The following is a 23,883-nucleotide window of genomic DNA, read 5'->3' on the forward strand; positions in this document are numbered from 1 at the left end:
AAAGCATAAATATGCACTGCACATTAACATGATATTCACTCTTCTTGAATGAGTTTCCTGAGCATCAAGCAGACTTTTGTCAAGGGCTCCTTGGAGGCCTCTCTCAGTCTAATCCAGTAGCCAAGTCCAGACACAGACAAAGGGATTCCTTTCAAAGCTTTATTCTTCTTTTACAACTTAACAACTCTACAGGTAGCAACTAGATCTGAGCAGCAGAGTACCTATGCCCTAAGTTGAAACAGTTGGTCCCCATTTGAAAGGGAATTACTGGCAGACCCCTGACCTTAAAGACTAGGGAGAGTCCCTCCCCTTTTCCCTTGGATCTTCGGGGCGCAGCCGTTGTTTGCGCGCCAACCGGGCACTGCGTCTCCTTTCCGCGCCCTCCATCTGGCACCGCTCTCTGTGTCTGCGTCGCGCATCCACCAAGTCTGCTATCTCTGCTCGGTCACTCCCTGGACTGCTTTCTAATCTAGGAATGCTGGTGGGAGGAATCTCCGTCAGCTGTGGGCCCTGGTAAAGAGGAGCGCGCTCCTCTCCCAGGAGCAACTGCTCTTCCTCAGAATCAGAACTACTCTGGGATTCTATGGGCTCAGTGTCCACCCTGACATCATCCCCGCTCCCATGAGGTCCTCCCTCCTGCTCCTCCCCTGGGGCCCCGGGCTTGTGGGGGTACAGCTGGTGGAAGCACCTCAGCAGCAACGGAGCATGCACATTTTCTGCGGGTTCCCAGGATCGCTCATCAGGCCCATACCCCTTCCAGTCCACCAGATATTGCAAGCGGCCACGAGAAAGGCGGGAGTCCAGAATCTCCGCGATCTCAAACTCCTCCTCCCCCTCCACCAGCACTGGTGGTGGGGGGGAGCCGACTGAGCGATGAGGGTCGCCAGAAACCGGGGGGACAGCAAGGACCGATGAAAAACAGGATGGATCTTCATGGAGGGGGGGAGAGCCAGACGAAAAGCAACAGGGTTAATCTGGGCCGTAACCTGGAAAGGCCCCGTGCGGCGAGGCACAAGCTTCCTTGCGGGCAAGTGAGAGGGGAGGTATTGGGTGGACAACCAAACCCAGTCCCCCGGTTGCAGAGACGGACCTGGCTGGCGCCGCCGGTCTGCAGAGGCCTTGTAGGCTGTCTTGGCTTGCTCGAGGGAGTCCCGTAAGAGGTGGTGTACCGCTCGCAACTCCTCTAAAAAGTCCTGGGCCGCTGGCACCGAAGAGGGAGCTAGGGTGGACGGGTAGGCCTTGGGGTGGTAACCAAAATTGGCAAAAAATGGAGTTTGGCAGGTGGAAGCATGGCAGGCATTGTTATAAGCAAATTCTGCGAGAGGCAGCAAGGAAAACCAGTCATCTTGCTGGTAATTGACTTAACAGCGCAGATATTGCTCCAGAGTCGCATTGGTGCGCTCGGTCTGACCGTCCGTCTGTGGATGGTGGGCGGAGGAAAGACGGAGCGTCACATGGAGCAACGCCAGTAGCTCCCTCCAGAAATGGGCAGTGAATTGGGCCCCCCTATCGGAAATGAGACCCTCGGGCCATCCGTGGAGGTGGAAAACATGCGCCACGAACAGCTCTGCCGTCTCCCTGGCTGTGGGCAACCCAGAGCAGGGGATGAAATGGGCCATCTTAGAAAACAAATCCACGACCACCAGAATAGTGGTCTTACCGTGTGAGGGAGGCAAGTCAGTGATGAAGTCAAGGGAGAGCAGTTTCCAAGGTCCTGAGGGGGTAGGCAGGGGGTGAAGCAAGCCTGTGGGCTTGCCTGAGGGGGCCTTCGCCCGCTGGCAGGTTGGGCAGGAGGCAACATAGGACTTGACGTCCTGACACACACGAGGCCACCAAAAATCCCTCGTCACTCCATGCAGGGTCTTGGCAACGCCAAAATGCCCAGCTGTGGGGGAGTCGTGGCACTGATGGAGGACCCTCTCGCGGAGGGGTCTAGAAGGCACATAGACCCGGCCGGAATGGTAAAGCAGGCCACCTCGCAAAGAGAAGGGGGTAGAGTGGGGGGGGGCAGAGGCTAGCCCCAATTCCTCCACCTTTGTGTGAACAAAAGCATCCTGAGCCTGTGCAGAGAGAAGGAGCTCCTCCCAAGAATGAGGTACCGCAGCTGCCGCGAGGCCTTGAGGAGGAAGCCGGTCAGCCTCCTTCTTGTCAAACACATCCTGAAAAGCTGCATACTTCTCTGGGGGGATGATGGTAGCTGAGGGACTGCCAGAAGCAGAGAAGGAGGGGGGGGAAGGGTTAATGCCTGGGCCGGGATTGGCACCTCCTCCGTGAGGCAATGCTCCCGGCAGTAGGGAGATTCAAACTCCACTTGCCGAAGCCCCCAAGAAATCTGAGGGTTGTGCTTAGAGAGCCAGGAAAAACCCAGCACGACTGGGTATAAGGGAACCTGGACTAAGTGAAATTGAATCTGCTCAACATGGGACTGGGTGCGCAGAGTGAGCGGAACTGTAATACGGGTCACCTCGCCCGAAGAGAGAGGACGCCCATCAATGGTCTGCACTGCGAAGGGGGCAGGAAGGGGCAGGGTAGGAATCCTGTGGAAGAGGGCGAAGGTCTCATCCATGAAACTAGTCGTAGCCCCCGAGTCCACTAAAGCTAGGGCCTGCACCCCACCCCGCTGTGAGGAGTGGAGGTGAACATGCAAAAGCAGATGGGAGGGTGGGGGGGTTGGGGAAGGCACCCATCCGGTGGGGAGCTGACCCCCACACTGGAGGCCCCCAACAAGCTTGGGGGGCAGTCTAGTCAAGCCTGGGGATGAGGAGGAGGAGGAGGGGGAAGGAGAGGAGGAGGAGGCAGCGGAGCCGTGGATTTAACTCGGCAGGTCTTGGCGAAATGCCCCAGGTTTCCACATCAAAAACATCGGCGCTCAGCTCGCCGGCACTCAAGTTCCTCTGGCGGCAGTGAGGCTCGGGTAGCCCCCAGCTGCATCGGGGTCTCCTCCACCCCCAGCGCTGGAGTAGGGGGTGGGGGAGGAGGCAGGAAACGTGGGGGAATGGGAGGAGGGAAATCCCGGCCCCCGGCGCCCCGCCAGGTCTGCCGGCGCCCCTCCAGCCGACTATCTATCTGAAGGCAGGTCTGGATGAGCTCCTCCAAAGTAGGCGGGCTGGGCGTGCGCGCCAACTCATCTAAGATCTCGTCATTCAAACCATCCAAAAACTGAGCCAGTAGCGCAGCATCATTCCATTGTAAATCCTGCATCAGCAAGTGAAAGGCTGTCGTGTAGCTGGAAACTGAGTCCCTGCCCTGCCGGAGGCGGCGAATCTCCCGAGAAGCCATCTGCGTGCGTAGGGGGTCACCGAAAAAACGTGCCATGGCTGTCATGAAACCTTGATAGTCCCCAAGCAGGGGGTCATTAGCGAGCGGGAGTCCCGAAGCCCATTTAGCTGCCATGCCTGACAGTAGGTTAATGATGAAACCCACACGAACCTGTTCCGTTTGGAAATCCTCAGGTCTAAGACGCATGTACAGCTCTGATTGGGCCCTGAAAATCTGAAAAAGTCCTTTCTCACCAGAAAACTTCTCTGGCAATGCCACCGGGCACTTGCGGCGTGGGGGAATCGGAGGTGGGGGGGTAGAAACGCTGCCTATAGATTCTGCACAGCAGCCATCAGTTGAGCCATCTGATCACAGAGCATCTGGTTCTCTTGCGCCAGAGCTTGCACCGCTGGGTTCTCGGCACCCTCCATAAGGCAATAGGAGAAGAGAGAGAGAGAGGAGAGAAAAAAAAAGAGGAACGGGGACCAAGCTGTCAAGGGCTCCTTGGAGGCCTCTCTCAGTCTAATCCAGTAGCCAAGTCCAGACACAGACAAAGGGATTCCTTTCAAAGCTTTATTCTTCTTTTACAACTTAACAACTCTACAGGTAGCAAATAGATCTGAGCAGCAGAGTACCTATGCCCTAAGTTGGAACAGTTGGTCCCCGTTTGAAAGGGAATTACTGGCAGACCCCTGAACTTAAGGACTAGGGAGAGTCTCTCCCCTTTTCCCTTGGATCTTCGGGGCGCAGCAGTTGTTTGCGCGCCAACCGGGCACTGCGCCTCCTTTCTGCGCCCTCCATCTGGCACCGCTCTCTGCGTCTGCGTCGCGCATCCACCAAGTCTGCTATCTCTGCTCGGTCACTCCCTGGACTGCTTTCTAATCTAGGAATGCTGGTGGGAGGAATCTCCGTCAGCTGTGGGCCCTGGTAAAGAGGAACACGCTCCTCTCCCAGGAGCAACTGCTCTTCCTCAGAATCAGAACTACTCTGGGATTCTATGGGCTCAGTGTCCACCCTGACAACTTTCTAGAAAGATAATTGTAAAGAAAATTATGCGTTAACCATTAGATCCTACCCTCCCACCATCATCATGGTAAATATGTTTTCACACTCTGTGGTTCCTGACACATTGGTGCAAGAAGTCTTGTGCAGTTGTCACATGTATCTGTGTAAAGAATGGTTTCTTTCTGTGTGCAAGGAGCCCCAGTGATGAAGCATCAGCACACAAGCAAATTAAGCACCTGTGCGAGCATAGCAACTGTGCAAGCACAGCATAGACTGCCCTGTGTGAGGAAGCCAAGGCAGGTGATTCTTCTCTCCCTACTCACAGTAAATAACTGTAAATAAATAACTATAAATAAATTCCCCATCTTCTCCTAATAACAACTAAGTTTTCCAGGTAAACCACACCCAAATTTTAAAAAGCAGTTATAAAGGTAAAAAGCCAGCAGGGGTGTGGGGCTACCCAGTGTATTGCGCAGAGTTCCACATGTACAACTGTCTGCCTGTTGGACAGAAGTCATGGGTGTGTACCTGGTGTTATGAGCTTCTGGCTCTCAGGGAACAAATGTGTTCCCTTGAAGCCAAGATTGCTGACCTGGAGAAACTAACAGAGGCAGAGAGATTGGTGAATGAGACCTTTAGGAACCAAACAGCACTGTCCCACTCCCAGGGTGACACCTCCTTTGTGGTCATGGAAAATGCAGGTCTCAGGAAAGGAGGGCATCATTCTGAAGAACAGGGAAATGATCCCATAGAAAGGCCCATTCCTCAGAAGATGAGCCAATCTCCTCTTGCATCGAAGATGTGCCTCCAGGGGGAAGGGGCTTGTGGTTGTGGGAGATTTGATCATTAGAGACATAGACAGCTAGGTTTGTGATGGGCATGTAGACCGCATGGTGAATTGCCTGCCTGGTGCAAAGGTTGTGGATATCACGTGTTGTCTAGATAGCCTAGTAGATAGTGCTGGGATGGAATCAGTGGTCATGGTCCATGTTGATACCAGTGATGTGGGGAAATGTAGTTGTGATGTCCTGGAAGCCAAATTTAGGTTGCTAGGTAGGAGGTTAAAATCCAGGACCAGCAAGGTGGCTTTCTCTGAAATGCTACCTGTTCCTTGCACAGGGCCAGCTAGACAGGCGAAGCTGAGAAGTCTCAATGAGTGAATGAGATGGTGGTGCAGAGAGAAGGAGATCAAATTTGATAGGCACTGGGAAACATTTTGGGACAAGCTGGGCCTGTACAAGAGGGACAGTCTGCACTTGACCCAAAATGGATCCAGACTGCTGGCGCTAAGCATAAAAAGGGTGGCAGAGCAGCTTTTAAGCTAAACCCTGGGGGAAAGCCAACAAGAGCTGGGAAGCATCCAGGTTGGGTTAAATCTTCCCAATGAAGATGAAAATGTTTTTGATTGCACAAATGTAGAAGGGGAGGAAATCAGCCAGGAGTACATGGTGGAACATAGTAGCCAATGAAAGGGGCCAACGTGCCATAGCAAAAGATGCACGTGCCAGAGGGTCACTGTGTATAGGTGTTCTGATGCAAATGCTAGAAGCCTCCAAGCCAAAATCGGAGAGTTGGAGTGCTTGGTTTTAGAAGAGAACCTAGATGCAGTGGGCATTACAGAAACCTGGTGGAGCAGAGAGAACCAGTGGGATACGGTCATCTCTGGATATAAACTCTAGAGGAAGGACAGGGAAGGACGTACTGGGGGAGGTGTTGCCCTGTATGTCAAAGAGGGCATAGTGTCGAGCAGACTAGAACACCTAAAAGGGGTAGGCTCTTCCACAGAAGTGCTGTGGGTGACAATACCTGGCTCCAAAACTAATTTAGTGTTAGGAACATGCTATCAACCCATACCAAAATGCTCAGGGCGACCTTGAGATGGAAAATGAAATCAGGGAGACCTGCACCCTAGAACAGTTGGTTATGGAACCAACCAGAGGGGAAGCAACTGTGGATTTCATTCTAAGTGGTGTCGCCCAGGACCCAGTATGAGATGTATATGTTGTTGAACCAATTGGAAACAATGACCACAGTGCTATCAGATTTAATATATATTTAAGTGGAAAATTGCCCAGGAAGTCCAACACAGTCACATTTGACTTCAAAAGATGATACTTCTCTAAAATGAGGGAAATGGTGAAAAGGAAGTTGAAAGGGGGAGTCAAGGGTGTTAAAAAAATCCCTTCAAAATGCAAGAAAGCAAAGTGGCTGTCTGATGAGGCTTTACAAGTAGCTGAGGAAAGAAGGGAAGCAAAAAGCAAGGGAGAAAGGGGAAGATATATCCAACTGAATGAGAGTTCCAGAGAGGAGAGACAAGAAGGCCTTCTTAAATAAACAATGCAAAGAAATCGAGGAAAACAATAGAATGGGAAAGACTAGAGATCTCTTCAAGAAAATCGGAGATATCAAGGGAACATTTTGTGCAAAGACGGGCATGATAAAGGACAAAGAAGGCAGGGACCTAACAGAAGCAGATGAGATTAAGAAGTGATGGAAAGAATACACAGAAGAACTATACAGAAAAGATCTTAATGTCCCAGATAGCCATGATAGTGTGGTCACTGAACTTGAGCCAGACATCCTAGAGAGTGAAGTCAAGTGGGCCTTAGGAAGCATTACTAACAACAAAGCTAGCAGAGATGACAGCATTCCAGCTGAGCTATTTAAGATCCTAAAAGATGATACTGTTAAAGTGCTGCATTCAATATGCCAACAAATTTGGAAAACTCAACAATGACCACAAGACTGGAAAAGGTCAGTTTACATTCCAATTCCAAAGAAGGGCAATGCCAAAGAGTGTTCAAACTACCGTACAGTTGCGCTCATTTCTCATGCCAGCAAGTTTATGCTCAAAATCCTACAAGCTAGGCTTCAGCAGCATGTGAACCAAGAACTACCGGAAGTACAAGCTGGGTTTCGAAGAGGCAGAGGAACTAGAGATCAAATCACCAACTTTCTCTGGATCATGGAGAAAGCAAGAGAATTCCAGAAAAACATCTATTTCTGCTTCATTGACTACGCTAAGGCCTTTGATTGTGTGGATCACAACAAACTGTGGCAAATTCTTAAAGAGATGGGAGTACCAGAACACCTTACCCGTCTCCTGAGAAACCTGTACGAGGGTCAACAAGCAACAGTAAGAACCAGACATGGAACAACCGATTGGTTCAAAATTGGGAAAGGAGTACGACAAGGCTGTATATTGTCGCCCTGCTTATTTAACTTATATGCAGAGCACATCATGAGAAACGCCAGGAGAATTATCACAACCTCAGATACGCAGACAATACCACCCTAATGGCAGAAAGTGAAGAGGATCGAAAGAGCCTTTTGTTGAGGGTGAAAGAGGAGAGTGCAAAACCTGGTTTGAAACTCAACATTAACAAAACGAAGATCATGGCATCTGGCCCCATCACTTCCTGGCATATAGAAGGGGAAGAAATGGAAGCAGTGACAAATTTTACTTTCTTGGGCTCCAAGATCACCGCAGACGGTGACTGTAGCCATGAAATTAAAAGACGCTTGCTCCTTGGGAGGAAAGCTATGGCAAACCTAGTCAGCATAGTAAGAAGCAGAGACATCACCTTGCTGACAAAGGTTCGTATAATCAAAGCTATGTTTTTCCCAGTAGCAACGTATGGCTGTGAGAGCTGGACTCTAAGGAAGGCTGAGCGCCGAAGAATCGATGCTTTTGAACTGTGGTGCTGGAGAAGACTCTTACAAGTCCCCTGGACTGCAAGAAGGTCAAATCAGTCCATCCTAAAGGAAATCAATCCTGACTGCTCATTGGAAGGACAGATACTGAAGCTGAAACTCAAATATTTTGGCCACTTAATGCGAAGAGAAAAGTCACTGGAAAAGACCCTGATGCTGGGAAAGATTGAAGGCAAAAGGAGAAGGGGACGGCAGAGGATGAGATGGCTAGATAGCATCACCGATGCAATGAATATGAACTTGAGCACATTCTGGGAGAGAGCGCAGGACAGGAAGGCCTGGCATGCTATGGTCCATGGGCTCACGAAGAGTCGGATACGACTGAACGACTGAACAACAACTCAAAACCACAATCATAGAAGCTCAGCTAAAATGTATACCACAGGTTAGGAAAGGGAGTACTAAGTCCAAGAGGTCACCAGCATGGTCAACGAGCAGTGTCAAGGAAGCTATTAGAGAAAAGAGAGCTTCCTTCCTAGGGTCTTGCCCTAGTGAAGAAAACAAAAGGGAGCACAAGCTTGCAGAAAGGAGATGAAAAGAAGTTTTGAAGAGCATAACACAAACAATATCAAGGCCAACAATAAATAATCTGTTAAATATATCAGAAGCAGGAAACCAGGCAGTTGGACCATTGGATGACAATGGAGTTAAAGGAGTACTAAAGGAAGACAAGGCGATGCAGAGAAGATGAATGAATTCTTCTCATCGGTCTTCCCTGCAGAAGATATAGGACAGATACCTGTGTCTGCACTGATGTTTTCAGGAAAGGAGACTGAAGAACTGAGGCAAATAATGGTGACAAAAGATGAAATTCTAAACCTTATTGACAAATTGAAAGTAAATGAATCATCAGGCCCAGATGGTATCCATCTTAGAGTTCCTAAAAACTGAGACATGAAATTACTGATCTTCTAACCGAAATATGCAACATGTCCCTTAGATCAGATTCTATACAGAGGGCTAGAAGATGGCCAGTGTAACACCAATTTTTAAAAAGGGATCCAAGGGGAATCTGGGAAATTATAGGCCAGTTACCTTAACTTCAGTTCCGGGTAAATTGATTGAAAGCATCATTAAAGGTAAAATTAGTATGGTTGGCTATGTGGTGATATAGAAATGTAATAAATAAATAAATAAATTATTTTGTGGTCGGTTACTTTTAGGCAATTAATACAGTATGCTTTTGCATCCTTTACATACCTCAGGAATAGGGGTGTACAGATTCTGTTCCAGTGGGGAATCCATGGAGGGGGGAGACAATCCGTTCCTCCCCCTCCCCGAATCCTCCAGAGCGGCTCCACTCCACGAGGATTCTGGGGGGGGGAGAATAAACTGGCTTGTGAGCCGCTTACCTTCCCTCCTGCTGGCCAGATCCATTCGCCTCCTCCCTACAGATCGCCATGTCTTTCTTTTAAAAAAAAAGCGATCGGCAGGATGTGCCATAGACTTATACGCAAAATAGAGCCATGAATCTTGCATATAAGCCTATGGACACATAGACTTAGACGCAAGATTCGTGGCTCTAGTTGCGTCTAAGTCCATGGGCACATCCTGCCGATGGCCATTAAAAAAAAAAAAAAGACTTGGCTATTGGCAGGGAGGATGCGAATGGCTCTGGCTTGCAAGAAGCAGCCTAGTGCCATTCTGCCTCCAGTTCTCCTGGAGTGGAGGTAAGTGGTCCCGATCCGCTGCAGATAGGGATGTCACTGAATTCTGCCATGGACTCCAGTGAGGCCGGATTCTTTGGAATCCCCCGGAATCCGTGGCAGAACGGCCTTCCCCCCCGCCACCCCCGCGGAATCCCCCCACGATGGAGCCTTCCTGGCGGTGGATGCAGCTCTGGCGATGACTCTGGCGGATGCGGTGGTGGTGGCAGCTCCTCTGGCTGGTATCCTGGCTGCTGCTGGGCTGCTGCGGCCGCAAATGGCGGCAGTTGTAGCGGCCGCCATTGCATAGCTGCTTTAGCGTGATAGGCTATGTAAATACTTATGTAGCCTATCACGGCAAAAAGCAGGGGCGCAAATGGCAGCCGCTACACCATTTGAGCCCCTGTTCTTTGTCGTGATAGGCTACGTAAGTATTTTCGTAGCCTATCAAGAAAAAGGCAACCACACAAATGGTGTAGCAGCCGCCATTTGTGGCCGCTGCAGCCCAGCAGCATCCAGAATTCCGGCTGCCGCCAGCCCCGGCTGGCAGCTCCGCAGAGTCACCACGGAGCAGAGCCAGCCAGGGAGGATTCCGGGGGGGGGGGCAGAGTGCCTCCCCCCCCACCACAGATGGCCCCAGCGGAACCAGGTAAGTGTTTCGTACACCCCTAGCTGCAGATTCCTGAGGCCTTGGAATCTTCTTTGGAATCCGGCCTCATTTGAATCTGCAGGGGATTTCTCTGACACCCCTACTCAGGAATAGGAGGGAATGCTGGATTTCCCTTCCCCCTTGATGTATCCAGTAACCAGCTGCAACAGACAAAATAGGTAAGTTGTATGTGACCTCATGGTAAACCAAAATGTTATCAGGTTGAATTAGCGTGCCCAGTTTAATGAACATTTTGAAGGAGTCTGTAACTTTTTGTCTTTGTCTTTGTTTTGCAGGTCCTATTTTGATAACTACCCTTACAGTATTTAGTTTTTTCAGCTACAGTTATGGTAAAATTCTTCTCCCACTGAGAAAGGCCTCATTGGTTGAAACGCGCTGGGATAGGTTTAATTATATTTGTACCGTCTGTTATTATTGTATTAGAAACCAGCAACTTCACCATGTTTGTGGACTGTCTAGTTTCTGTTATGAGATGATTTTATATGTTATATTATATTTTTAAATAAATACTTTTTATACTTTGCTTTAAATATTAATCATTTTATTAATTTTTATTGAAGTTTATTGTTATGGTAGCTCCATTTTTATCCTTTCTTATTTGCAGGATTTTTAAAACCCATTTAACTTCTCTCTTGCCTCCCAGACTTTTCCCTGTGATTGATGCTCTGTGCAACTGACCCTTAGATTCCTTCTTGACTCTGCTTCTGGCATGTGTAACATATCTGACTGGCTAAATGTGTTTGGACTTCTGCCTGTTATCTCGACCACTCCTGTCCTGCCTTCACTCATCTGATTAAATGATTATGCTTCAACCTTTGCCTGGTATCTTGACCACTCCTGCATTAGACTGAACCCTATTGGACTGAAAGCTGTGTGCTTGAACATTTGCTGGGTTCATCACCTTGCTTCTTGTTTAGCCCTGCAACCAGAATCTGCTGCAGTCAACGCAGGGCATTCATTGTAGAGTGTCTCTTTACCCCTATCCTAACTTTGTCAAAAGTGGGTGTTGTTTTGTTTTGATTTTGGAAATATCTCTCTCTCTCTCTCTCTCTCTCTCTCTCTCTATATATATATATATATATACACACACACACACATATATATATATATATATATATATATATATATATATATATTGCATAGCCAATCACCACCTATGTACATGCTTGGTGACATGTTCCAATAACTTCAAAAGAGACTTGAGGAAGGACTTCACAGAAGCCACTTTAGAAAATAAGAGCCATGCTGAATCAGACCAAAGGTCTATCTAGTCCAGCATTCTGTTCACACAGTGTCCAATCAGTCAATCAGATGCCCATGGGAAACCCACAAGCAGGACATGAGTGCAACAGCACCCTCCCACCCATGTTCCCCTGCAACTGGTATACATAGGCAAACTACCTCTGATACTGGAGGTAGCATAGAGCCATCAGGACTAGTAGCCATTAAGAGCCTCCTCCAGGAATTTGTTCCAGAGCTCTGTACCTAGAATGGAAGGCTTTTAAGATGGAGCTTTCAAAGCCCTACCCAGAGCACAGCTACAGGCCATCAGTGTCACCAGAGGAATGGTCCACTTGTGAGCACAGCCTTTCTCATGGACATACTTTTACACTTAAGGATGTCTTATTCCTCAGGTGGGCACTTCTATGTCTGGGACTGGATTGAATCTGAACCTTTAAGGTCCTCCATTTTCTGTTGCTAGGTAGCCACTTGGTGTCTCCCTCTGGGTTTGAGAAGGTGCTAATTCTGCTTTGAGGGAAATGCATGATGGCCATCTCCTCTGAGGGTAAAATGTCCCCTGATTTGTTTTAATCTGGTACTAAAAGAGTAAAATCAACCCTGAGTGCTCATTGGAAGGACAGATACTGAAGCTGAAGCTCAAATATTTTGGCCACCTAATGCGAAGAGAAAACTCTCTGGAAAAGACCCTGATGCTGGGAAAGACTGAAGGCAAAAGGAGAAGGGGACGGCAGAGGATGAGATGGCTAGATAGCATCACCAATGCAATGAATATGAACTTGAGCACGCTCCGGGAGAGAGCGCAGGACAGGAAGGCCTGGCGTGCTATGGTCCATGGGGTCACGAAGAGTCGGACACGACTGAACAACAACAACAAAAGAGTAAAATAATTTTGATGACAAAAGACTGAAGACAAAACAAGGTTACTTCAAACTGAAGATGACTAATTTGATCTGTAATGGTTTAATGGTATGAATGAGGAGACCAGACCCCCTAAAAGACCCAGATTGATATTTAAGAAGACCCCATACGTTTATTCCAAACCCCTGACCCATGAGCAAAAAGACCCTGAAATTGTGATTCTTTGCTAATTAATGTGATTGCATTTTTATACCTCTAACTAAGACTTTATAGGACTGGCTATGAAAGGGGGGGGGAGTACAGCTGCCTTTGCAAATGGTTTCTTGCAGAGCAAGGTCATGACTGACTGCTGACAGAAATGCTGATGGAGAGAAAGAACAGAAGAACTGAGCATGCTCAGATGCCATCTCGAAGGAATGAATCACTATTACATCTCATGTTTTGTGCCTGAAAGGAGTGTCCTTACTAGGGATTTTTTAGTTTGGGAAGTTCCATTTAAGCCTGGTGGGATAAGGAGTCTGAAAAACGATTGCTGGTTAGGTAGTAAGGATGGTATTGTTAATAAGTTCTACTTATGTCATAAATGAATGAAGGTTACATGAAATATTTGGGGAACTGAAAACAGTTCAGGTTTAAGCTAGCCCAAAGACAATAGAGGTTGAGGAAGGGAATGCAGATGTGACTTAAAAGCTAGGGAACAGGACAGAACTTTAGAGAGCTATGAGTGGTTGAGACTGGGCCTTAAGTTGAGATTTGGCTTATTTGGGGTTGATTGGACACACCTCCACATTGACTGAAGCTTTGTCTCTTAAAAGGGCCTGTTCTGTTTAAGCAGCCTCAGTCTGCATGATGCAAGGGTGTTTGTTGCATGCTCTTGTGGTTGGAGTCCTCAGAGTTCACAGATGGTAATGTGATCTTCTCTGGAGGTAGGGTCAGGTCCCTGGGGTCTTCATAGAGAAGTGAGTCCTAGGTGTGGCAGTCCCTTTTGTGATCCCTTTCTGTAACTGAATCCTCTCCCTGAATCATTTCAGATGGAGATTCTTCTTTGGAGTATGAGGTGTCAGGATCCTCTGAGCAGGAAGGGTTGGGGTCTGGGTCCATAATACCATAGACCTCTCAAGGACAGTCCCACTGTCGGCCTCCAAACCTGGTTTTTCAGGATAGCATTGGTGAAAATGGTGCCTCAGTCTAGGGTCGGAGATGTTAAATGCTGATTCCTACAATCATTCCTTCAATCCACACCCCTTTCTATCAATCAGATATTAGAGTTTTTCCAGGTGGAACCATGAACCAAAATGTCCTGGACCTCATATTCTTCCCCCCATCCACTTGGATATGAGATTGTGGAGGATGCTGTCAGTAAGTGATGTGTCTGAATCAATCAGTGAGTGATGGAACACAGGATGAATCTTCATTGTTCAGGACAGGGTAAGATAACAAGCTACAGGTTTGATGATCTGGGTCACCAGAAAGGAACCCAGGTAGCGACAGCCTAACTTATGGGATGGGCTAGCAGTTCAAAGGTGTTTTATTTATAGCCATACCTGGTCACCAATTTGCAGAGTTTTCCCAGGTTTGGGAGAGGGGGTCAACCTGAGGTTTTTAAGCCTTTTTGATCTGATCCAGAGATTCTCAGAAGTCAGTCTACGTAAAATCCAAAATCTGGCTATGAACTGGTTTCCCCAGTCATTGATAATGTCATTGGAGAAGCTGTGGTATCAAAAGACATGATGGAGAAATAAGGTGACTGTTTCTTGTGCTGTGTGGACCTCCATACAAGAAACAAAATGTGCCAACTTGGTAAATGCATCTATGACAACAAGAATTTGTGTCTTTCTTGGATGGGATAAATCTGTAATTTAATCCATAGTCAACATGAGATGGCAAGATTGAACATCGACATCTTGGGAATCAGCGAACTAAAATGGACAGGCATGGGTGAATTTAATTCAGGTGACCATCATATCTACTATTGTGGGCAAGAATCCCTTAGAAGAAATGAAGTAGCACTCATAGTCAACAAAAGGGTGGGAAAAGCAGTACTGGGGTACAATCTTAAAAATGATAGAATGATCTCAGTACGAATCCAAGGCAAACCTTTCAACATCACAGTAATTCAAGTCTATGCCCCAACCACTGAGGCCGAAGAAGCTGAGGTTGATCGGTTCTATGAAGACCTACAACACCTTCTAGAACTAACACCAAAACAAGATGTCCTCTTCATCATAGGAGATTGGAATGCTAAAGTAGGGAGTCAAGAAATCACCGGGATAACAGGCAGGCATGGCCTTGGTGCACAAAATGAAGCAGGACAAAAGCTAATAGAGTTCTGCCAGTAGAACATGCTGATCATAGCAAACACTCTTTTCCAACAGCACAAGAGGCGACTCTACACATGGACGTCACCAGATGGTCAATATCGAAATCAGATTGATTATGTCCTTTGCAGCCAAAGATGGAGAAGCTCCATACAGTCAGTAAAAACAAGACCTGGAGCTGACTGTGGCTCAGATCATGAGCTCCTTCTTGCAAAATTTCGTCTTAAATTGAAGAACGTCGGGAAAACCACTAAACCGTTCAGGTATGACCTAAATCATATCCCTGGTGAATATACAGTGGAGGTGAGGAATAGATTTCAGGGATTAGACCTGATAGACAGAGTGCCTGAGGAACTATGGACGGAGGTCCATAACATTGTTCAGGAGGCAGCAACGAAATCCATCCCAAAGAAAAAGAAATGCAAGAAAGCCAAGTGGCTGTCTGATGAGGCTTTACAAGTAGCTCACGAAAGAAGGGAAGCGAAAAGCAAGGGAGAAAGGGGAAGATATACCCAACTGAACGCAGAGTTCCAGAGAATAGCAAGGAGAGACCAGAAGGCCTTCTTAAATGAACAATGCAAAGAAATCGAGGAAAACAACAGAATGGGAAAGACTAGAGATCTCTTCAAGAAAATTGGAGATCTCAAGGGAACGTTTTGTGCAAAGACGGGCATGATAAAGGACCAAGAAGGCAGGGACCTAACAGAAGCAGATGAGATTAAGAAGAGGTGGCAAGAATACACAGAAGAACTATACAGGAAAGATCTGAATGTCCCTGATAGCCATGATAGTGCGGTCATTGAACTTGAGCCGGACATCCTAGAGAGTGAAGTCAAGTGGGCCTTAGGAAGCATTAGTAACAACAAAGCTAGCGGAGATGACAGTATTCCAGCCGAACTATTTAAAATCCTAAAAGATGATGCTGTTAAAGTGCTGCATTCAATATGTCAACAAATCTGGAACACTCAACAGTGGCCACAAGACTGGAAAAGGTCAGTTTACATTCCAATTCCAAAGAAGGGCAACGCCAAAGAGTGTTCAAACTACCGCACAATTGCGCTCATTTCACATGCCAGCAAGGTGATGCTCAAAATCCTACAAGCTAGGCTTCAGCAGTATGCGAACCGAGAACTACCGGAAGTACAAGCTGGGTTTAGAAGAGGCAGAGGAACTAGAGATCAAATCGCCAACATTCGCTGCATCATGGAGAAAGCAAGAGAATTCCAGAAAAACGTCTATTTCTGCTTCATTGACTACGCTAAAGCCTTTGGTTGTGTGGATCACAACAAACTGTGGCAAATTCTTAAAGTGATGGGAGTACCAGACCACCTTACCTGTCTCCTGAGAAACCTGTACGAGGGTCAAGAAGCAACAGTAAGAACCAGACATGGAACAACCGATTGGTTCAAAATTGGGAAAGGAGTACAACAAGGCTGCATATTGTCACCCTGCTTATTTAACTTATATGCAGAGTACATCATGAGAAATGCCAGGTTGGATGAATCAGAGGTCGGAATTAAGATTGCTGGGAGAATTATCAACAACCTCCGATATGCAGACGATACCACCCTAATGGCAGAAAGCGAAGAGGATCTCAAGAGCCTCTTGTTGAGGGTGAAAGAGGAGAGTGCAAAAGCTGGTTTGAAACTCAACATTAAAAAAACGAAGATCATGGCATCTGGCCCCATCACTTCCTGGCATATAGAAGGGGAAGAAATGGAAGCAGTGACAGATTTTACTTTCTTGGGCTCCAAGATCACCGCAGACGGTGACTGTAGCCATGAAATTAAAAGACGCTTGCTCCTTGGGAGGAAAGCTATGGCCAATCTAGACAGCATAGTAAGAAGCAGAGACATCACCTTGCCGACAAAGGTCCGTCTAATCAAAGCGATGGTTTTCCCAGTAGTAATGTATGGCTGTGAGAGCTGGACTATAAGGAAGGCTGAGCGCCAAAGAATTGATGCTTTCGAACTGTGGTGCTGGAGAAGACTCTTACGAGTCCCCTGGACTGCAAGGAGGTCAAATCAGTCCATCCTAAAGGAAATCAACCCTGAGTGCTCATTGGAAGGACAGATACTGAAGCTGAAGCTCCAATATTTTGGCCACCTAATGCGAAGAGAAAACTCTCTGGAAAAGACCCTGATGCTGGGAAAGACTGAAGGCAAAAGGAGAAGGGGACAGCAGGGGATGAGATGGCTAGATAGCATCACGGATGCAATGAATATGAACTTGAGCACGCTCCGGGAGAGAGCGCAGGACAGGAAGGCCTGGCGTGCTATGGTCCATGGGGTCACGAAGAGTCGGACACGACTGAACGACTGAACAACAACAACAACATGATTCTTCAGGGTCTGGTGGGTATAGGTAATGGAAGTAACAGGATTTGGGTTTTCCAGTGCAGCCTTTAACCCACAAACAGGTTTCACAAGAAGACAAATAGGAGCATATGTTTTTTCACATTCAAAGCCACCAGAAATCCCTGGATACTTGGTATAATGTTTTGTATAACCTGAACTGACCATCTGGAGGGGCTTCCTGGCACAGTCATATTATTTAAAAGCAAGCTACACCAGCTGGCATATAGATGTAGAACTGTTGGTACAGGAGACCCTCAGCCTGGAAATTACCATCAGGATGTGGCTCTGAATCTTCTTGAAGGTCCTTTATTTGAGCTTGTATGTATGTCTCTTTCTGTTGCTGATTATGACAAAGTGTCAGTGGGTCCTGATGAAGTGTAGTTGTGGTAAAGTTCTCAGGTCTCAGCAGTTATGTTGGGGAGACTTTTTTTGAGGTGTGCAGGTATTCTGCTTTCTGGGAAAGGGCATCAGACCACTGATTCTGGGTATGGAGAACATAAATTATCTTGAAATTGAAGCATGTAAAGAACAGCGACCAGCATATCTGCTTCTGATTTAGTTTCTCAGCAGTCTGGAAATACTCCATATTGTGTTGCTTCATGTGAAAAGAGATAGGATCTTGACAAATATTTGCCCCAGAAACTTTTGCATCACTGAAGACTTTTGCACCAACCTGCATAATAGCCTACCTTGCAAATATTTATCCAAAACAGAGTTACTTGATCTTCTACATATTTTGCATAACTTCTCTCATAAGTTTATACTTTTCACAGAAAAAAATGATATATTAAAAAGCCTTATTGTAGGAAGGGTCAATCAATCTGATGCAAATAACTGCATTCTAACGGAAACATTTGTGCTTACACGCAATTACTTTTCACTGACCCAAGAACTTGGAATGGGGAAGATGAAAATTTCCCAGCTGAACTCAGGAATTGAGTCAAATGTGTTTCAAAAATGAAATCTGAGAAAAGGAAAAATAAGCACTAAACAATGTACATGTTCAGGTTATGATGAAAATAAGTGAACATAAAATATTGTAGGAAGAAAATACAACTAAGAAACATTTAAGATACGGAATAGAAAACAGAATGCAGGTGGCCTTCTGCTTAAGAAACTTATGTAAATGTAGCTCAGAAAAGCTGACAAGTAATGAAATAAATAAAATCATAGCTGAGAACCCGGGTGGCTGAGGTGTCCAGGAGTGCTTTTTACCAGCTTAGGGTCGCAGCTGGCATACCAGCCTATCTGGAGAGGATGGACCTTGCCTCAGTTATCCATGCACTAGTGACATCCAGGCTGGACTACTGCAATGCGCTTTACATGGGGCTGCCCTAGAAGATGGTTCAGAAACTCCAGCTTGTGCAGAATGCGGCCACCTGAGTATTGGTGGAGGTGAGGCGATTCGATCACATAATGCCTATGCTGCACCAGCTGCACTGGTTACCGTTGTGTTTCCAAGCCCAATTCAAAGTGCTGGTTTTGACCTTTAAAGTCTTAAATGGTTTTGGACCAAGTTACTTGAAGGACTGCCTTCATCCATATCAGCCTGCCTGGATATTATCCAAATATCAAAACAGTCTTATAGCAAAGGAATTGTTGTTGTTTAGTCGTTCAGTCATGTCCGACTCTTCGTGACCCCATGGACAATAGCACACCAGGCCTTCCTGTCCTGCCCTCTCTCCCGGAGTGTGCTCAAGTTCATATTCATTGCATCCGTGATGCTATCTAGCCATCTCATCCTCTGTCATCCCCTTCTCCTTTTGCCTTCAGTCTTTCCCAGCATCAGGGTCTTTTCCAGTTACTTTTCTCTTCGCATCAGGTGGCCAAAATATTTGAGCTTCAGCTTCAGCATCTGTCCTTCCAATGAGCACTCAGGGTTGATTTCCTTTAGGATGGACTGATTTGACCTCCTTGCAGTCCAGGGGACTCGTAAGAGTCTTCTCCAGCACCACAGTTCGAAAGCATCAATTCTTTGGCGCTCAGCCTTCCTTATAGTCCAGCTCCCACAGCCATACATTACTACTGGGAAAACCATAGCTTTGATTAGATGGACCTTTGTCGGCAAGGTGATGTCTCTGCTTCTTACTATGCTGTCTAGGTTGGCCATAGCTTTCCTCCCAAGGAGCAAGCGTCTTTTAATTTCATGGCTACAGTCACCGTCTGCGGTGATCTTGGAGCCCAAGAAAGTAAAATTTGTCACTGCTTCCATTTCTTCCCCTTCTATATGCCAGGAAGTGATGGGGCCAGATGCCATGATCTTCATTTTTTTAATGTTGAGTTTCAAACCAGCTTTTGCACTCTCCTCTTTCACCCTCAACAAGAGGCTCTTGAGATCCTCTTTGCTTTCTGCCATTAGGGTGGTATCATCTGCGTATCTGAGGTTGTTGATAATTCTCCTGGCAATCTTAATTCCGACCTCTGATTCATCCGACCTGACATTTCTCATGATGTACTCTGCATATAAGTAAAATAAGCAGGGTGACAATATGCAGCCTTGCCGTACTCCTTTTCCAATTTTGAACCAATCGGTTGTTCCATGTCCGGTTCTTACTGTTGCTTCTTGTCCCTCATACAGGTTTCTCAGGAGACAGGTAAGGTGGTCTGGTACTCCCATCACTTTAAGAATTTGCCACAGTTTGTTATGATCCACACTATCAAATGCTTTAGCATAGTCAATGAAGCAAAAATAGACGTTTTTCTGGAATTCTCTTGCTTTCTCCATTGTCCAGCGAACATTGGCGATTTGATCTCTAGTTCCTCTGCCTCTTGTACTTCCAGTAGTTTGTACTTCCCAGCTTGTACTTCCGGTAGTTCTCGGTTCGCATACTGCTGAAGCCTAGCTTGTAGGATTTTGAGCATCACCTTGCTGGCATGTGAAATGAGCGCAACTGTGCGGTAGTTTGAACACTCTTTGGCATTGCCCTTCTTTGGAATTGGAATGTAAACTGACCTTTTCCAGTCTTGCGGCCATTGTTGAGTGTTCCAAATTTGTTGGCATATTGAATGCAGCACTTTAACAGCATCATCTTTTAGGATTTTAAATAGCTCAGCTGGAATACTGTCATCTCTGCTAGCTTTGTTGTTAGTAATGCTTCCTAAGGCCCACTTGACTTCACTCTTGAGGATGTCCGGCTCAAGTTCAGTGGCCGCACTATCATGGCTATCCGGGACATTAAGATCTTTCCTGTATAGTTCTTCTGTGTATTCTTGCCACCTCTTCTTAATCTCATCTGCTTCTGTTAGGTCCCTGCCTTCTTTGTCCTTTATCATGCCCGTCTTTGCACAAAACGTTCCCTTGAGATCTCCAATTTTCTTGAAGAGATCTCTAGTCTTTCCCATTCTGTTGTTTTCCTCGATTTCTTTGCATTGTTCATTTAAGAAGGCCTTCTTGTCTCTCCTTGCTATTCTCTGGAACTCTGCATTCAGTTGGATATATCTTCCCCTTTCTCCCTTGCTTTTTGCTTCCCTTCTTTCCTCAGCTACTTGTAAAGCCTCCTCAGACAGCCACTTTGCTTTCTTGCATTTCTTTTTCTTTGGGATGGATTTTGTTGCTGCCTCCTGAACAATGTTACGGACCTCCATCCATAGTTCCTCAGGCACTCTGTCTATCAGGTCTAATCCCTGAAATCTATTCCTCACCTCCACTGTATATTCATAAGGGATATGATTTAGGTCATACCTGAGTGGTTTAGTGGTCCCTACGTTCTTCAATTTAAGCTGAAATTTTGCAAGAAGCAGCTCATGATCTGAGCCACAGTCAGCTCCAGGTCTTGTTTTTACTGACTGTATAGAGCTTCTCCATCTTTGACTGCAAAGGACATAATCAATCTGATTTCGATATTGACCATCTGGTGATGTCCATGTGTAGAGTCACCTCTTGTGCTGTTGGAAAAGAGTGTTTGCTATGATCAGCGTGTTCTACTGGCAAAACTCTATTAGCTTTTGTCCTGCTTCATTTTGTGCACCAAGGCCATGCCTGCCTGTTATCCCGGTGATTTCTTGACTCCCTACTTTAGCATTCCAATCTCCTATGATGAAGAGGACATCTTGTTTTGGTGTTAGTTCTAGAAGGTGTTGTAGGCCTTCATAGAACCGATCAACCTCAGCTTCTTCGGCCTCAGTGGTTGGGGCATAGACTTGAATTACTGTGATGTTGAATGGTTTGCCTTGGATTCGTACTGACATCATTCTATCATTTTTAAGATTGTACCCCAGTACTGCTTTTCCCACCCTTTTGTTGACTATGAGTGCTACTCCATTTCTTCTAAGGGATTCTTGCCCACAGTAGTAGATATGATGGTCACCTGAATTAAATTCGCCCATGCCTGTCCATTTTAGTTCGCTGATTCCCAAGATGTCGATGTTCAATCTTGCCATTTCATGTTTGACCACCTCTAGCTTACCTTGATTCATTGATCTGACATTCCAGGTTCCTAAACAATATTGTTCTTTACAGCATCGGATTTTCTTTTCACCACCAGACACATCCACAGGTGAGTGTCCTTTCGGCTTTGGCCCAGCCGCTTCACTCTTTCTGGCGCTACTTGGAAATACCCTCTGCTCTTCCCCAGTAGTATATTGGACACCTTCCGACCTGAGGGTCTCATTTTCCGGCGTCATATCTTTTAGCCTTGTGATACATTCCATGAGGTTTTCTTGGCAAGGATACTGGAGTGGGTTGCCATTTCCTTCTCCAGTGGACCACATTTTGTCAGAACTCTCTGCCATGACCTGTCCATCTTGGGTTGCCCTGCACATCATAGCTTATGGCTTCACTGAGTTACGCAAGCCCCTTTGCCACAACAAGGCAGTGATCCATGAAGGGGAGCAAAGGAATAGGAGCAAACAATCCATTTCCATTACCCATATGTTACCATTCAGTTAATGCATATTAATAAACATTAAAAGTTTAGCCAACAAGAAGTAGTAATAATAATAATCCCATAATGATATTATTATTATATTAATAATATTAATAATATTATTAATAATAATAATAGGGGGAAGTTTAAGAAAAAGATAAAAAATAAAAAACAAAAGCAAAAGCAAATCATTTGTATATTTTAAGTAATATCATCTCTAAAAATATATTTATATGTGTACACACACATACACACACAAATAGGCATTCTATTACAATATAACACAAAAAAGGAGAAAGAAAAGAAAAATATGCAAACATTTTTTCTGGCATACTGCCTAGACATCTTATCAGATATAGTCCAAACAACACTTCAAAAGAACAGTAAAGATGGCTAAGTTCCAGCTCCGGAGGCGGAGAGAGTTGGTTCCCTTACTTTAATTTTAATACCAATTAAAAATGATTCTGCAGCATCAGGATCCAAAAATCTCTTCATCTAGCCTTCAAAAAGAATGCAAAATGTAGCTGGATATTTAATATGATATTGCAGATTAATTTGCTTTGCCAAACTTCTCACTTTGGTGAATTGCCTTCTTCTGTCAGCAATTTCTTTAGTATAATCAGGAAAGAGCATAATCTTGTCATTTGCTGATCCCCACCGAAGCTCACCTCGTTCTCTTGCCAGATGCATAAGATAATTTTTTGTGGAGACTCGTGAAAATTGAACAATAACAGTCCCAGAGGTCCCTTTAGTGCAACACATTGAACCAGGAACATGATATGCATGCTCAATATCAAGTAAAAATTCAGATGGTAAAGCAAATAGCTCATGCAAAAGTTTATCCATAAATTCAGCCAAACCTACAGTCAGGGCCAGAAATATTGGAACAAGGATAACTGTTTTGGCAGTTGGCTTCTGTACACCACCACATTGAATTTGAAAGGAAACACACCCAGATGGGAGCGAAGTCAGGACTCTCAGCTGTAATGGAGCCAGTGTAGTGTAGTGGTGAGAGTGACGGACTGGGAGCCGGGAGATCCGGGTTCTAGTCCCCACTTGGCCATGGAAGCTTACTGGGTGACTTTGGGCCAGTCACAGACTCTCAGCCCAACCTACCTCACAGGGTTGTTGTTGTGAGGATACAATGGTGAGGAGGAGGATAATGTAAGCCGCCTTGAGTTCCTTGCAAGAGGGAGAAAGGCGGGGTATAAATGCAATAAATAAAATAAATAAATAAATAATTCAAGGGGGTTGACAAAAGTGGGGCACTAACCATTCAGGAAGGACAGCCAGTGGCATACACACACACCCATCGTTGGTGGCTCATAAGTAATGGAACAAACCAACATCATTTCAAACTTAAGGATCGCCTTTAATACCTGGATGAAAATCCTTTGTAGTCAATGACTGCCTGAAGTCTGGAACCCATGGACGTGACCAAATGCGGAGTTTCCTCCCTCGAGATGCTTTGCCAGGCCTTTACTGCAGCTGCCTTCAGCTGCTGCTTGTTTGTGGGCCTGTCTGCCTTCAGTCTTCAGTAAGTGAAAAGCATGCTCTCTTGGGTTGAGATCAGGTGACAGACTTGGCCATTGAAGAACATCCCACTTCTTTGCCTGGAGAAACTCTTGGGTAGCTTTTGCTGTATGTTTTGGGTCATTATCCATCTGCAATATGAAGTGGCGTCCTATCAGTTTGGCAGCATTTGGCTGAATCTGAGCAGAAAGTATAGCCCTATACACTTCAGAATTTGTTCTGCTGCTTTTATCAGCAGTCAGGTCATCAATAAACACCAGTGACCCAGTTCCATTGGCAGCCATACATTCCAAGGCATTGTGGGAGGAAATGGTGGCCACCACCAAAACCTGGAGGGAAATATACAGAGGAAATTCAGCAAAGTGACCTCTTTCTCAGGAAAAAAAGTCTTCTAATAAATTTGGACTTGGCTCAAGC

Source organism: Heloderma suspectum, chromosome 5 (genome assembly GCF_057233095.1).
Source record: "Heloderma suspectum isolate Gila_16-S chromosome 5, 16-S_ref, whole genome shotgun sequence".
In the NCBI taxonomy this organism is placed as follows: Eukaryota; Metazoa; Chordata; class Lepidosauria; order Squamata; family Helodermatidae; genus Heloderma; species Heloderma suspectum.